Below are 17,389 nucleotides of genomic sequence, written 5' to 3' on the forward strand. Positions count from 1 at the left end.
ATTAGACTAGACTATGACTAATAGAAACTAGGTAGGATCAAAGTGAATGCTTCTGACTTTATTAAAGAAGACAAAGAATGTACCATTTCATTGTTTTTGTTTTGTTTTTTGTTTTTTGGTTTTTTTTTTTTTTTTTTTATTTCACTGAAATACATTTTATTTCATGGTCATTTCTTTTTTTCAATTTTAAAAATATTTATATTAAAGCTTTTTATTTACAAAATATATGCATGGATAATTTTTCTTTTTTTAATTTTTATTTTATTTTATAATTATAACTTTTTTTGACAGTACATATACATGGGTAATTTTTTACAACATTATCCCTTGCACTTACTTCTATTCAGATTTTTTCCCTTCCTCCCCCAACCCCCTCCCCCAGATGGCAAGCAGTCTTATACATGTTAAATATATTACATTATATTCTAGATACAATATATGTGTGTAGAACCGAATTTCTTGTTGCACAGGAAGAATTGAATTCAGAAGGTAAAAATAACAGTTTACACTCATTTCCCAGTGTTCCTTTTCTGGGTGTAGCTGATTCTGTCCATCATTAATCAATTGGAATTGGATTAGCTCTTCTCTATGTTGAAGATATCCACTTCCAACAGAATACATCCTCATACAGTATCATTGTTGAAGTGTATAATGATCTTCTGGTTCTGCTCGTTTCACTCAGCATCAGTTGATGTAAGTCTCTCCAAGCCTCTCTGTATTTCTCCTGTTGGTCATTTCTTACAGAACAATAATATTCCATAACATTCATATACCATAATTTACCCAACCATTCTCCAACTGATGGACATCCATTCATCTTCCAGCTTCTAGCCACTATGAAAAGGGCTGCCACAAACATTTTGGCACATACAGGTCCCTTTCCCTTCTTTAGTAGTTCCTTGGGATATAAGCCCAGTAGTAATATGGCTGGGTCAAAGGGTATGCACATTTTGATAACTTTTTGGGCATAATTCCAGATTGTTCTCCAGAATGGTTGGATTCTTTCACAACTCCACCAACAATGCATCAGTCTCCCAGTTTTTCCACAGCCCCTCCAATCGTTATTTGTTTCTGTCATCTTAGCCAATCTGACAGGTGTGTAATGATATCTCAGAGTTGTCTTAATTTGCATTTCTCTGATCAATAGTGATTTGGAACACTCTTTCATATAAGTGAAAATAGTTTCAATTTCATCATCTGAAAATTGTCTGTTCATATCCTTTGACCATTTATCAATTGGAGAATGGCTTGATTTCTTATAAATTAAAGTCAATTATCTGTATATTTTGGAGATGAGGCCTTTATCAGAACCTTTAACTGTAAAAATGTTTTCCCAATTTGTTACTTCCCTTCTAATCTTGTTTGCATTAGTTTTGTTTGTGCAGAAACTTTTTAATTTGGTGTAATCAAAATGTTCTATTTTGTCATCAATAATGGTCTCTAGTTCTCCCTTGGACACAAACTCCTTCCTCCTCCACAAGTCCGAGAGGTAAACCATCCCATGTTCCTCCAATTTATTTATTATTTCATTCTTTATGCCTAAATCTTGGACCCATTTTGATCTAATCTTAGTATGTGGTGTTAAATGTGGGTCCATGCCTAGTTTCTACCATACTAATTTCCAGTTTTCCCAGCAGTTTTTGTCAAATAATGAATTCTTATCCCAAAATTTGGGATCTTTGGGTTTGTCAAAGATTAGATTGCTATTTTTATTCACTATCTTGCCCTGGGAACCTAACCTATGCCACTGATCAACTAGTCTATTTCTTAGCCAATACCATGTTGCTTTATAATATAGTTCCAAATCAGGTACAGCTAGACCACCTTCATTTAATTTTTTTTCATTACTTCCCTTGAAATTCTCGACCTTTTGTTGTTCCATATGAATTCTGTTGTTATTTTTTTCTGGGTTATTTAAATAGTTTCTTGGGAGTCTGATTGGTATAGTACTAAATAAATAGATTAGTTTAGGGAGTATTGTCATCTTAATTATATTCACTCGGCCTATCCAAGAGCACTGAATGTCTTTCCAATTATTTAAATCTGACTTTATTTTTGTGGCAAGTGTTTTGTAATTTTGCTCATATAATTCCTGACTCTCCTTTGATAGATATATTCCCAAATATTTTATACTATCGACCGTTATTTTGAATGGAATTTCTCTTTGTATCTCTTGCTGTTGGATTGTGTTGGTAATGTATAAAAATGCTGAGGCTTTATGTGGATTGTACCATTTCATTGTAATGTTTTCTAGGTATAATGAATTTTAAATCTACTACCAGAGAAGAGAGACTATAACAAAATAAAGAATATAGAAAGTACTCTTCTGAGAGCTGTGGGTATTGAATTCATGGTCTATTAAGACCAAGCTGCTTCCTTGACATTTTAGAGTTTAGTGTTTGAGCTAAGCATTAGATTCTATTCTTTCAAAATGGTCCCAAGTGAGGTGGGGGTGGGGGAAACCCTCTGTAGCTCGAGTATAGTAAATACTGTGCAATAAATAGGACAGAAGGCAAAATTTATCCACCTTTTACCTTCTCAGAGTGATTGCATTGAAATGTGCTTCCTTCCTTAGTTCTCTTCACTTTATTAAAAAGAATAAGTAAAAATAACTATAGAGTATCTGTTCTGAAAGTGTAGTCTGAGAATTGCTGGGGAACTTCAAGAACCTTTTAGGATTCCAATGAGTCAAAAGTATCTTCATAATAATACTAGTGTTATTTATCTATTAAGATACTTTTTACTTTTCCAACTATATATCTATGCGAGAACATATTTTTTTAATGTCCTTTTAATATACTTCAACCAAAACAACCTATCACAACAGATTGAATGAAAAAGGAAATATGAGAATTCAGCTGCCAGATGATAATTTGGCAGCTGAATTCTCATATTTCCTTTTTCATTCAATGATGATAATTTTTTGTTTAATCATTTCAACTGTCTGAACCTTCATGACCCCATTTGGGTTTTTCTTGGCAAAGACATTGACATTTCTCTATCTAGTTCACTTTTTTTACAGATGAGGAAACTGTGGTAAATGGGTTAAGTGACTTGCCCAGGGTCATACATCTAATAAGTGTCTGAGGTAATTTAAACTCAGGTCTTCCTTTCTCCAAGCCTAATTCTCCATCTGTTATGCCACATAAGAAAAAGAGACTTGTAAAAATATGTAAGACAATATTACTTTTCTCAATATTTTTTGTTTAGTAAAAGTTACTTTTCATCAAAATGTTTTAATATTAATATTTAATGGGTTTATTATTGTTATTTAAGTAAAATACTGTTTTAATTATTAGTTTTAGTCTAATATGGCAAATAAATATCAACAGATATAATACAAACAAAAGCCCTTTGGATTCTTCAATAATTTTCAAGAATATAAAGCTCCCAAGTATTTGGAAAAATTAAAATCTATTAAAAAAATCTAAAAAAAAAAAGAATATAAAATGTTTTTTTTCTGGAGGTCAATAGAATATTTCATCATGAGCATCTGGAATTATGGTCCAAAGTTGCCTATCTTTATATTATTATTGTTATTTAAATTATTTTCCTGGTTCTGCTCACTTTTCTCTGTATCAGTTCACAGAAATCTTTCCAGATTTTCCTGAAACCATATAGTTCATCATCTCTTATAGTATATCAGTATTCCATTACATTCATATACCATAACTTGTTCAACCATCCTCCAATTGATGGAAATCCCCTTCATTTCTCATTTTTTGGCACTAGAAAAAAGGAGTAACTATGATTCTGATAAATTACTAACTTCATGGTGCTTCTTGAAATGCCTTTAATTTTGGCCATTGCTTGCACAATAAAAGTTAAGGACTATAACAACATAGCTGACTAAGGTTATCAATCAAAAATCAAGGGAGGTGGGGGCAGCTAGGTGGTGCAGTGGATAGAGCCCTGAAGTCAGGAGGACCGGAGTTCAAATGTGGTCTCAGATACTTAATGCTTCCTAGCTATGTAACCCTGGGCAAGTCACTTAACCCCAATTGCCTCAGCAAATAATAATAATAACAATAACAATAATAAAAATAATAAATAACGGAGGCACTAGAATGAACTGGATTTGCTGTGAGAGGAGATAGTTTCAAATCTTGGCTGTGTCTCTTATTAGCTATGTGGACAAATCACCTTTTCTGGGTCTCCTTTAATCTTCTTTTATAAAATAAAAAGTTGGATCAAATAATATCTAGGATTTTCTCTCTCCTCCAAGTCTATAACCCTAATTCTCTGATACTTCCAATTCACAGGAATATTTGTCTCTTACCTCTAAGGATTCTTTTTTAAATTGTTTGTTTAAAAAAATTTTGAGTTCCAAATTCTCTGTTATAAGTGCTTGTTATGCTAGTAATCATTGGGCACATATTGCCTTGTTTTATTAGAATTGGGCCACAGGACTGTTGCTCTGGGCTATAAAGCAGAATTTGTTAAGGAAGGAAGAAAGTGTGCCAGGAAGTTCTTTATATTTCCCCTCTTACCACAAGGTCTTTACCTTTCTTAGTGGGTGCTCCACAAATGTTTGCTCAATTCAGCAGTACATTAAGTCTTTTTGGCATATGGTGCTGTGGCACAAGCACTAATCCCTGTTTAGAGGAATCTAAGATTGACAGAATCACCTGAGTTTAGTGATTCTGAACTGTGGTGTGCTCATTGGCTGTACAAAGTACAGCAGCAACACAGAAAGCCCCCATAAAGGGGAACCAAGGAGGGCAAAGTAGACCAGACTGAGAAAAGAGCAGGTCAAAAGTTCTGTGCCAATCAGCAAATGAGATCAGACCCATTAGTGGCCAGAGCACTTCTAGCTTAAGTGAAATAGAAAATTCAATCTAAAGAGAGATAGACACAGAAAGAGAGACAGAAACAGAAAAGAGAGACAGAGATAGTTTTTTGGGTGTTCAAAGTACTCTGCAAAATACAGACGAAATAAATAAAAAAATTTTTAAATGCATATGCAAAACAAAATAAATAAAAAACCAACAATAGTCTCTGCCCTCAAAGAGCTGACATTCCATTTCAATTGCAAAAAAATACATAAATCAAGCAAATGTAAGCTAATATGAGAAGATAGAGAAAAGTCATAAATGTGAACCTCAAAGAAGGCTTTTCAAAACAAGCATCAGTCAAGGTGAACCTTGAAGGGAAATAAATATTGAGAAGAAAGAGTGCATTCCAAGTAGGGGGAAACTGCTTTAGCTAATATACAGAGGTGAGAGACAGAACTCCAAATTCAGAGAGTGAGGAGCAAGCAGGTTAGGCAAAAAGCTAAATTGCATGAAGGAGAACAAATATGAAGGCTGGAAAGAAAGGTTGGGGCCAGACTATAAATACTAGGTGAAGAAGCTTGTATTTTATTCCACATGCAGTAGGGAAATACTGAACAAAAGATCTGTCCTTTAGGAAGGTGATTTTGGCATACTATGCATACGATAGATTGTAGTGAAGAAAGAGGGGAAGTAAGGAGACTTATTAGGAGGTCATTTCAATATTTGAGGGGAGAGTTGATTTAATTCACCAATAGCCTCATAGATCTAAGAATCAGGGAAGCTAGTGGTGCCATGATGCATAGAATGAACTCAGAACGATCTGAGTTCAGATTTAGCCTCAGATAATTAATTGTGTGATCCTGGACAAGTCATTCAACCTTGTTTACCTCAGTTTTCCCATTTGTAAGATGAGTTGGAGAAGAAAATAGCAAACCACTCTGGTATCTCTGCCAAAAAATCTCCAAAAGGTGTCATTAAGAGTAGGACACAAATGAAAAATAACTAAATAGCAAAATAGAAAGAATCATCAACTGGATACAGCTAACATCTAGCTATAAGTAATGGGGTTTGCAAGATACCTCTGTGGCAGAGATGTATATGGAGAGTAAAGGAGAGAAAATAATTATAGTCTAGATACCTTACATTGATTTAGTGTTTACTCTGTGCCAGACATTATGCTATGCACTTTACAATCATTATTACATTTGATATTCACAACAATTTTTGGGAAGTAGTTGCTATAATTTTCCCCATTTTATAGATGAAAAAAACTGAGGGTAAAAGACAGTGTTTAGCCCAAAGTCTGAGGCTGGATTTGAACTAGTTCTTCCTGGTTTCAGATCTAGAATTCTATCCACTGCACCACTTAGCTAAACTGTCCCTTGACAAGAGTCAAAGATTGTAGATATTATAAATCTGGATAACTGGGAAAAATTATCCTCAATAGAATTGAGAAAATTTGGAAGACATGTACAAAAATATTTGTAGCAGTCCTTTTTGTAGTGACAAGGAACTGGAAACTGAATGGAAGGCCATCAGTTAATGGCTGAATAAGTTATGGTATATGAATATTAGGGAATATTATTGTTCTATAAGAAACAATCAGCAGAATGATTTCAGAAAGGCCTATAAAGATTCACATAAACTGATGCTAAGTGAAATGAGTAGAACCAAGAGAACATTGAATATGGCAATAAGATTATGTGATGCTCAACTGTAATGGACTTGGCTCTTTTCAATAAGATGATTCAATCAATTCCAATATATTTGTGATGGAGAGAGTCACGCACATTCAGAGAGAGGACTATGGGGACTGAATATGGATCACAACATAGTATTTACACCTTTGTTGTTGTTGCTTGCTTGCTTGCTTGCTTGTTTTTTTTTCTCATTTTTTTCCTTTTTGATCTGATTCTTCTTTGCAATATGATAATTGTCTAAATATGTTTAGAAATTGAACATATATTGAATTATTTGCTGTCTAGGAGAGAGTGAGGTAGGGATGGAGGGATAAAAATTTGGAACATAAGGTTTTGAAAGGGTGACAATTGAAAACTATCTTTTGCATGTATTTTGAAAAATAAAAAGAAGAAAATTTGGAGGAAGGAAATATGATTAGTTATACATTGGACATGTTGAATTTGAGATGCTGATATAAAATGATTGGACATGTCTAGTGGAGAATTGCTAAATGAGTCTGAAATTCTAGAATGGCATTGCAGCTAGAGATCTGGATTTGGAAATCATCCATTTTGAGATGATAATTGAGTACCTCGAAGTGGATGAAATCCCCCAAGAAAGAGAGTAAGGCTAGTAGGAAATCCCAATTATGTAATGTCACATGATGAAATTAAGGACTGACATATCCTGGCTAAGTGACTGAGTAAGCCCTTTAGCTTCTTAGGGACCTGGAAAACACTCTAAGACGACAAGTTGACTTCATTAATGAAGGACATTTCCTTATCTAAGAGTTCCTTACACAAATGAAATTACAGTTCCAAATTCTAGCTCAATCCCTATCCTTATCCCCAGTTTTGTAGCATTGTGTCAGCTCTGAAAGGCTAGAGTTTCAGTTCAATAAACTTTATATAATCATCTACCATATGTCATTGGTAGAATACCAGGCCTGGATTCATAAAGACTCCTCTTCTGAGTTTAAATCCAGCCTCAGACACTTAATATCTGTGTGACCCTGGGCAAGTCATGAACCCTGCTTGCCTCAGTTTCCTTATCTGTAAGATGAGATGGAGAAAGAAATGGCATAACTTCTCTAGTACTTTAAAAAAAAAAACTCAAAAAGGATTATGAAAAGTTAGACATTCCTAAAAAAAAAAAACAACTACACAACAACAGTAAATATGTGCCAGGAACTATACTAAGAGCTGGGGATACAAAAAAGGCAAAGGTAATTATTACCTTCAAAGACCTTGCACTCTAATAGAACTTCCATCATAGATGTCATGAATTTCCTGATTGTAAAAAATAAACAAAATTTGTCATTTCATACATTCCTTCTCAGGACTGAGTAAAATCAAATGTGGGAGTGACTAATAGGCAATGAGACTAATGGACTTCAAGAATGAAACTCCAGGTCTTCAACCCCATTGAGATGTACATTCTTCAAAGACTGAATGACATTAAAGCATAGTTTGATTTTCTGACCTATTATAGGTCTTACAGCAAGCTCCAATCATTGAATAGTTTGGGTCTTTGTTTACCAAAATGCAAAATTATTTCTGAGACCCTTTCAAAGTTTCAGGATTCAAATTACATGGTCACGATTTTTAAAAAATTAGTGTTATTTGTTTTGATATGAGCTATATTTCCTTCCCTTTCCCCACCTTCACTGCCATGTCTTCCCTTCTTACAGAGAACTATCACTTATAACAAGAATTAAAAAAAAAAAAAAAGAGGAAAAAATCACTCAGGAAAACTAATCAACACATAGAAAACATTGCAATTTTATGCAGTGTTCCATGTCAATGTTTTCTAAGAGAGGAGGAGTGAAAGAGTCTTCTCCCATCTCATTTTGGGGGCCAAGATTATTCTTTATTATTTCAGTGCATCAAGTTCCAATTATATCGTTACTGTTCTGCCATTTCCAATGTCATGACCAATATTGCCTTTCCATTTCTAATGTCAATGCATCTTTATGCCATATTGTTTTAAATTACATTTTATTCATCCCTCATTTCTTACGATAACATTCCTTTAGTATGTTTAGTCATCTCCCTTATATGAGCATCTATTTTGTTTCCAGTTTTTCCTATCATAAAAAGGACTAGTATAAATATGTTCTTATATGTGCAGCCTTTCTTTTCATCAATGTCCTTCTAGATGTTTATGAATGTTATGCAGTTTATGCAAACTTCTTAAACACTTAAGTATCAAACATCCTCCTTTGCACCTGGCATTCCCACAAGAGTGGACGGTACTAAAGCCATTTGTGGACATAATGGCAAATTAAGCAATGGTTGCATGAGTTAAGGGGACAACACAAAGTTCATCTTTAATACTATGGTACCTGAAATTATCCTGCTTTTGTAAATGCAAATACTTTGACTAAATTAAGATTTTCCATGGAAAGGTAGCAGATTGCAGAGTTAATACATTTTACTGATTACTTTTTATGATTAATTCATTATCAGCTACTTTCACCACAGGAAAAAAAAACATAAGACCTTAGAATAATAGGAAACAGGACAAGCAAACTTTGATAGAAGAAAGATGGAAAGAGTTGGGAGAATAAGACATTGTTTCCAGTCATGGGACACTAGAGTAGGTAGCCCTTAACAGACATTAAAAAACTTTTTTAAAAACTGGGTGACTAAGCCTTCAGTGGAGATGGCACAGATTGGAATGTGAAAACTTTGTTCAAAGAGAGTCCTCATTATTTCACAGAGAAGTCAACCAGATGACCCTGGGGCCAACAGCAGATGGCAACACAAGCCAAAACTGGATCAGCTCAAAGCTCCCTTGTCCACAAGGCATGGAGGGACATCAAGGATACTAGATACACAAGCAAGGCCAGATGGCACTACAGTGATGTCTGTTACAAGGTTAGGGCTAAGATTTTGCAGAACACAATAGAAGGAGAACTAGAGACAGAGATGGCTTGCTTGGAATATGCTCTATGGAATCTGGGAAGGGGCTATTGGTTCACTTAATTCCAACCTGTGTTTTATGAAAGTAAACTTGGAACCTCTGGCTTTTTGTAGCCAATTTATGAGAAAGCATTTATTGAACTCTTTCTACATACCAGTCTCTGTCCTAAGGGCTGAGGATAAACATAAACATCATAATAATGTTCTATTATATTGAAATCTGATAAGTTACATAATATTATTATTATATAATTGGTTTTCCATAATAAAGATAACAATTTATATTAATATAATTGTATAATAAAATATTTAATGTAACATATACTTTGTTATAAAATAAAACATTATTTGTATTATTATTTAATAGTAATAACAACTAGCATTTATATAGCACTTTAAGATTTGCAAAACAGTTTACAAATATTATCTAATTTGATCTTCACCATTTCCTGGGAGGTAATTGCTATTACTATATCCAGATGAGAAAATTGAGGGAGAGATGAAAGACTTGCAGCTGATTAGTATTTGAGGCAGCACCTTCCTAGCACCAGATCCAGTTACACCTGCAGGTGCAACTATATCACCTTATTGCCCAAGAGAAACTAAAATAGTCTTGACCTTTTAGGAGTTTACATTCTAATAAAGAGAGAGGGCATATCTAGGACAATGGTAGTCTGGGAAGCTTGTCTGGGAAGTAGTCCATAGGGTCAGATTAATTCACTCTTTCTCATCATAAATTCTCATAACAAGGAAAGTAAAGGAAGTTAATGTGCAAGTAGCATGGCAGGAAGATTATTTTTGAAGCCTGATGAGATGACTCAGCAGCCTAGATATAGTTACTACTTTCCTGGAAAACCATCTGTGGCTCCCCACTACCTACTGCATAAAATACAAACTTCATATATGTTTTCAGTTCTTCCAGAATCTGACATAAATTTGCCTATTTATTCTAATTTTTCATTATTCACCTTCACTCTGAAATCCAAAATAGAATAGTTCATAGTTAATGAACTTTTATCAATCCCATTCTGCTTTCTTTCACTACCATTCAATGCCCATTGTCCATTAGGTCTGAAAGGAACTCATCCATATCTCTGCCTGTCAAAATTCTGTCCTCAAAGTCCAACTGGGCAGTCAGCTCTTACCATGAAATCTTTCTCTTTCTCAGACATTTCAGGCTATTCTATTTGGAAACTCCTACATGGTTACTTGATCATGTTCTAATTTATCAAAGATATTGTTCAGAGTCTTCTCCTCTCTTGGATTGTTAACTCCCCTTAAAGACAGGGATATTTTTCATTTTTATGTCTTCTTCACCACCAGCAAAAAGTGAACATTTAGCAGATATTTGTTGATTGGAGTGATTTTTATTGAAAGAAATTAGAGCACCAAAGCTTTTTATGTCCTCTGGGCCTGAAAGGACACAGTGAACCATTTGGACTAAAAGACAGTTAATAAATGATTGAATACCTATGGATCTTTAATCCAGGCCATTTGTCAAGGATGCTGAATAAAGGAATTTTTATTCAGATACAGGATGGACTAAATAATCTCTCAGGTCCTTCTGAACTCTTAAGATTCTATTATATTAAATAGGGAATAGACAAGGGATTCATACTGAAAAAGGCAGACATCACCCAGATGTGAAGAGAGAGAAAAGTCACTTAATCCTGTTTTCCTCAGTTTTCTCAAAAGGTAAATGAACTGGAGAAGGAAATGGCAAGCCATTCCAGTATCTTTGCCAAAAAATCCCAAATAAGGTCATGGAGATTGGGAATATGACTGAAATGCCTAAACAATAAAAAAAAAGCTAAATATAAGGTAGTTTGGGAGTGAAGACATCAACAGTTGATGCTCAAACTGCATAAAGGAAGAGAGGAAGATTGTGAGGTGGAGGTGAGGAGGAAATATATTTCAGGCATTGAGAGAGCAGCCAGGGCAAAGACACAGAAATGGAGTATTATGTGTGTAGAGTAAAAGAAGGCTAGTTTTGCTGGATCACAAAATGTGAGGAAACTAGTAATATCCAATGAAAAAGATAAGATTTACTAAGGCCAGGTGGTAATGAGCTTTGTTTTTGAATGGCATAATTTTTATTTTTTAAACAAATAATAGCTTTTTATTTTCAAAATCATGCAAAGATAGTTTTCAACATTGACCCTTGCAAAACCTTGGGTTCCAAGTTTTTCTCCCTCCCTTCCCGTAACCCCTCCCCAGACAGTAAGTAATACAATATATGTTAAACATGTGAAATTCTTCTGTACATATTTACACAATTGTTATACTGCACCAAAAAAAAAGTCATATAAAAAGGGTAAAAATGAGGGGAAAATGCAAACAACAACCAAAAAGAGAAAAAACTATGATGTGATCCACATTCACTACCGATTGTCCTCTCTTTGGATGCAGATGGCTCTCTCCATCACAAATCTATTGGAATTGAATCATCTCATTGTTGAAAAGAGCCAAGTCCATCTCAGTTGATCATCACATAATCTTCTTGTTGCCGTGTACAATGATCTCTTGGTTCTATTCACTTTATTAGCTTTTAGACTATGTAAGTCTCTTCAGGCCTCTCTGAAATCATCTTGCTGATCATTTGTTATAGAACAATAATATTCCATAACTTTTGTATACTATAATTTATTTAGCCATTCTCCAATTGATGGGCATCCACTTAGTTTCCAGTTTCTTGTCACTACAAAAAAGCTGCCACAAACATTTTTGCACATGTGGGTCATTTCCCCTCCTTTAAGATACAGACCTAGTAGTAACACTGCTGGATCAAAGGGTATGCACAATTTGATAACCCTTTGGGCATATTTCCAAATTGCTCTCCAGAATGGTTGGATCAGTTCATAACTCCGCCAACAATGTACTAATGTCCCAGCTTTTCCACATTTTCTCCAGCATTTATCATTATCTTTTCTTGTCGTTTTAACCAATCTGAGAGATATGTAATGATACTTCGGAGTCTGTTCTTCCCTGTCTCTGTAAAAGCTATCTATGATCAAGAGTTCTTTTTGCTTTTTGCTCATTTTTAAAGGTTGAAGTCTGCTGTTAGGATGAAGGGGAGATTGACCCAAGCTTCTTCTATAGTAACAGCAGCTTCACGTGGCCCTGGAGCCTATGTTGCTGGCTTCGTTCTTGTGCTGGGTGGGCATACTGTCTTATTAGGGTTTAGGGACTCACTATTTGCCTTCTGTAGTTGTGTTGGAGGTCTCACAGCTAGTCTGCTGATTCACTGGCTTCTGAACCAGGATAGAGTAGCAAACACTGCTGTATTTTGGCTACCAGCCTCCCACTATATTCTCTCCAGTGGGAGGAAGCCTCTCTGCCCTGGGTCTTCTTGCCTGTGCTGGGCTGCAACCCCAAACACACACACACATAATTAAGATTGATCTTTCCTGAAGTTCTTCCAAAATATCTTCTCCTGGAAATTTGTTACACTTCAAATATTTGTGGGATCTGTAAACCCATTCAGCAGCTTGATCTCATGTTGATCTGAAAGAAAGCAAGAAGAGCTCAGACAAAAACTTGCTTTCTGCCATCTTAGCTTTCCCCTTCCCCCCCCATAAAGAGCTTAAAAAACTAAATAGAGATGATATTTTATCTTCAAGGTAATAGGGAGCTACTGGTATGTGGGAATAACAAGATCATACTTAAGGAAAATTACTTTGACAGAAGAATATAGACAAGAACTGGAGCACCAAGGAACTTAAGAGGAGACTGATGGGGCAAAAGATGGCTGGATATAGCACAAAAAAAAGTGGGAGATTCAAGAGCAAAAGAAAATGCACATTTGAAGAGATTGATAGGGTTGAGATTGGAAAGGAAGGAAAATGAAGTTGGAGTAGAGCTAATTAAATGATAAAATATTAATGGTAGAGGGATTAGAAGTTTCAATGAGGGTGAAGTGGGATGGTAAGAGCCAATGTGCCAATGGTAATCCCTATGTGTGGCTGGTGGAGTGAAAGAGTAGAGTATGGAACTTAAAGAAACTGTGAAATTAGAAGTTTGGGTCATTTGTGGGTCCATCCATTTGAGCAATGAAGTTCTCTAGTCAGAGTACGAGAAGAGAGAAAAATTGTCTAGAACTAAGTGCTGCATTCCTTAAGAAAGGAGGGAAAATACTCTAAAGGCTAGCATACAACAGTTTCCTGTATTTGGATTGGGTACAAAATTTTGATTGAATGGACTGCAAAGTTACTGAGTGATTGTGGGAAAGTTTAGAAGTGGCAGTTCAGAAGTATTCAGATCACCCCTTCAGAATTAATGTATTGAGGTGGGAGCTGAAGAGTGGGGCAGAGAAAGAAAACCATGAGAAAAGGTATAGTCAGTGGAAGAGAGGATGGCTAGGAGTACAGCGTTAATGGGGGGAAGCTAGGACTCAATGATGGCTAAGGGATGGAAAGAGTGAGAAAACAAGTTCTATGCTGAAGGGAAATTTGTTCACTATAGAGTAGGAATTTCAGAGGGCACAGTAGAAAGGATGAATTTGGAGTGGGAAATGACTTGGGTGAGATTTAGTAGAATGATGAGGAGGAAAATGGGGTAGGGAAGGCTGAAGATAAATTGTTCCTCTATAACCAGAGATAAATTAGTAAAGAGATATAGAGAGAGAAAGGAACTGAGATACTGTTAGTCACACAACTAGTTAAGTATCTGAAGATGGATTTGAAATCAGGTCTTCCTGACTTCTGACCCATTATAGATGCTCCCCATAAGTATCATAGAGGGCACTAATCCTCTGAGTCTGCATCTGAGTTTAGACTAAACTTCTGTGGTAGCTTCTCCTACTCCAGAGTGGACATGGGTTCAAATCTGAACTCAACCATTTGCAATTTACTTCACCTCTTTGGACTAAAATTTTTCAACCTGTAAAATGAAAAGATAAAAGTTCCTTTCATGTCAAAATCTATGATACCTTTTATTTTTACATCACAGTCATTTTCCAATTCTCTAGGAACCATCTCTTGTAACAGGGGGGAGGGGAGAGGGAGGAAACAGTTAAGCAACATCAGCCAACATCTTGGCAGCATAAAATCAATAAATATATATAGCACCAACTAAGTACCAGGCACTGTCCTAAATACTGGGTAGACAAAAAGATGCAAAAGATAGTACCTGCCCATAAGGAACTTTACAATCTAATGGATATTTCTCTCCCTTCTAAGGATAGCAAGAAAGTGTGTTTCAATTTCATTCCAATAAGGCAAAATAGGGCTTACCTTTTCCAATTGTTTTCATTTACATTTTTACTATCATTATTTATAATGTCTTTTGAGTTGTTTATTTCATTCACTATCAGTTCCTACAGGTCTTCTTGTGCTTCTACAAATTATTCACATTCATAATGTCTATAGCACTATAATATTCCGTTACATTCAGACAGAATGATTTCTGTAGCCATTCCCTTCCCATTTTTAAAATTGGCACAAAATTCCTAAAAATATCTTAATACCTATTAAACCTTTTTCAGTAGTCAACAACAAGCATTGGTTAGGCTTCTGCTATGTATCGAGCATTATGCTAATATCTGAAAGACAGATATAGGAGTTGTTATGTGCTGTTCTAGTCCCTAGAATTTGGACGAACAAAGGCAAGTTCTCAAGAGACAGAATTTGGTTCAACATAAGAAAATGGTCATTGTTTTCAAGGAGTCTGCTTTTTAACTAGGAGGATAACATGCAATCAACTAAATATAAACAAGATATTTAAGATAAAATGGAGACAATCTCAGAGGGAAAGCACTAAAATTAAGCAGGACTGGGAAAGATTTCTTGCAGATGAGTCTTTAGTTAAGACCTAGAGAAGTTAAAGAAGCCTGGAGAGAGTTCTAAACATAGAAGATACCCAGTGAAATTAAAAGATGGAGTGTTGTATTTCAGGAACAGCAGAGATACATGTTACTGCATTCCAAAGTATGTGGAACAGATCAAGATGTAAGAAAATTGGACAGGTAGGTTGAGAACTGGTTAGGAAGGTTTTAAAAGTCAAGTAGAAGGTTTTATATTTCACCCTAGAAATTATAGAGCAGCATATAGGAGAGTTGTTGTTGAGTCAATTTAGTCCTGTGAGACTCTTAATGTTATCATTTGAGTTTTTTAAAAATTTTGTTATTTTCAATGCCTTTTCCCCCATAATTTTAACCTGGTTTTTGTAAGTGTCATATAGACATGCTAATGATTTTTGTGATTATATTGCAGTTTTGATCTAAGGCAGGTTTAGCCAATATTTGGAAAAAGATGTCTTTGGGTCAGTTTACTTGGTGTCACTGTGGCAGAAGACAGACAGGTACTGGACCAGAGCCATGGAATAAATTGAGGAAAATTGTACATACCAGTTTTTTCTCTCTATTTCTTATGGGATCAAAGTGTCAAGTGGAACCTTATGCCATTTAATCTAACCTTCTCCTCCCTCTGAATATATATGGCAGATGGTGATGTAACCTCTCCTTGAAGACTTACAGTCCACAAGAATGAGACTTAGTCTTTTGAAGGCAGCCATTCACTTACTAGACAGCCTTAGTTAGAAAGGTTTTTCTTATCTTGAGCCAGATATTGTCCGTTAACTCCCGCTGCAACAGGGTCATCTAGTGTCTTACCTTCACCAGCTTCGATTATCTGAATCGAAGAACGACCTCAAGAGGTTCCCCCACAGAACACCCAATTACACACGAATATGCAGCAATTAATCTTTATTCACACATTATTTTACTACATAGAGTTCCCTATGTCCTAATGTTCTAATCCTAAAGCATAATGAATCTACTCTACCCTACTCTACTCTACTGCTCCTCCCCTTTCTGCAACCCCTTTTTTCTATAGTCCCCAGGTCCCATGTCAGAGAGTGTCAGAGCCAGGTGCATAGTCAATCAAGAGTGAGGAGGGCTTCCACCTCGTAGAATGAGGATTACTCAATGCCCGTCAATGCCCTATTTTGGACTCTGGCAGAGCAAGCCTCCAAAGGCCTCTCAGACTCTGATCTTGAGATTTGCCTCAACCCTAACAATTGCCTTTGTCCAACAAATGATAAGATTAAATATAATCCTTAAAGGACAATATTCCAGAGGGGACATAAGCAGCAAACAACTGGGTAGAACTATTACTTATTATAATCTAGGCATCTTATTTGTATCGGTCCAAGATGCTATTATTTATTTTAGGAGTCATATTGACGTCATAGCTCATGTTATGGTTAAAAAATTAATTTGAATTGATCCTTCTCCTGTCTACATCATAATGATTTCCATTTTTTTCACCACCAAAATGAAGCTTCCTTTGTGACAAAGATAATCAAATGATTGTGTCTGACAATGTGTGCAATATCAGGTTCCCTAACTTAGTGACTAGAGGTTGAAGGTATATTATATTACCTGAATTTTTCATTTACCCAAAGTTCTACTTCCTTCTCATCATCTTGAATATTGTTGTAATCTTACATATTGGTTTTCTGGTTCATACAAATCTTACTATATTTCTGAATTTCTCATTTTTGTCATTTCTTATTGCATAACAATATTCTGTTTCATTCACATATGGCAACAATAACTAATGCTTGTGTTCACCTAAAATCTCCAGGGTTTTTTCCTCTCAGAATTTATATTTCTTTAACATACTTTTATTTATTTGTTTGTATTGAAGCATTTTTTTCTTTTTTTCCCTCCTTCAGAAAATTAATTTTTTGATATGATAAAAAGAACCCTAAAGAATGAGGAGGCCCAGATTTTAATCCCAGTCTGTATCACTAACTAGCTATGTGATCTTGAGTTCATCAATTCGACTTTTTTACAAAAAATTACAAAATTGTATTACAAAAACTTGTAAAAGAGGAGTTTCATTACCAGGGGTCGGAAAACTATGGTTAACATTACATTAAAAATATTATTTGCTTGGACAAGAGATCATTATATACTTCAACAACAATACTATATGATGATCAATTCTCACTACATAGAATTCCCAATCCCTCTATTTTTGTCCGCCTGCATTTTGGATTTCCTTCACA

General features: G+C 35.2%; 1 protein-coding gene across 3 annotated transcripts in view; it reads left to right on the top strand.

Annotated features, from left to right (window-relative positions):
• Nucleotides 1-17,389, top strand: part of RCAN2 (regulator of calcineurin 2) — a 336,436-nt gene that overhangs the window by 285,429 nt on the left and 33,618 nt on the right. The window lies entirely within an intron of this gene.

This window comes from Sminthopsis crassicaudata, chromosome 4 (assembly GCF_048593235.1).
Source record: "Sminthopsis crassicaudata isolate SCR6 chromosome 4, ASM4859323v1, whole genome shotgun sequence".
Classification (NCBI taxonomy): domain Eukaryota; kingdom Metazoa; phylum Chordata; class Mammalia; order Dasyuromorphia; family Dasyuridae; genus Sminthopsis; species Sminthopsis crassicaudata.